This window comes from Arachis ipaensis, chromosome B06 (genome assembly GCF_000816755.2).
Source record: "Arachis ipaensis cultivar K30076 chromosome B06, Araip1.1, whole genome shotgun sequence".
Lineage (NCBI taxonomy): Eukaryota > Viridiplantae > Streptophyta > Magnoliopsida > Fabales > Fabaceae > Arachis > Arachis ipaensis.
The window spans coordinates 3,638,216-3,638,587 of NC_029790.2; positions in this window are offsets into that span (position 1 = coordinate 3,638,216).

The following is a 372-nucleotide window of genomic DNA, read 5'->3' on the forward strand; positions in this document are numbered from 1 at the left end:
ATAGATATACATACCCAGTATATTAAAGAAATTTGATTTGATTTTTATTTTATTTAATTTTATTTACAACTTATAGGATGAGAATAAAATATAATAAAATTAATGAAAAATATAAGACCAACATGTAAATATTATAATATTTACAAGCAATTACTTTGGAGAATAATTTAAAACCTTCAAACGAGAGAGTAGCTTGAAAATTGTGGCTATGTATCCTGTGTCAGGGTTTCCAGTTTGCGAGGACAAAGAAGAGAGGAGAGTATGTAAGATGTGTTTGATGAATTAAAAAAGGAAAAACAATAGTGAGTATCATGAATTTTATAAACGTTGATAAAAATATTTATTAAACAAAAAAATTAATATTATATTTAT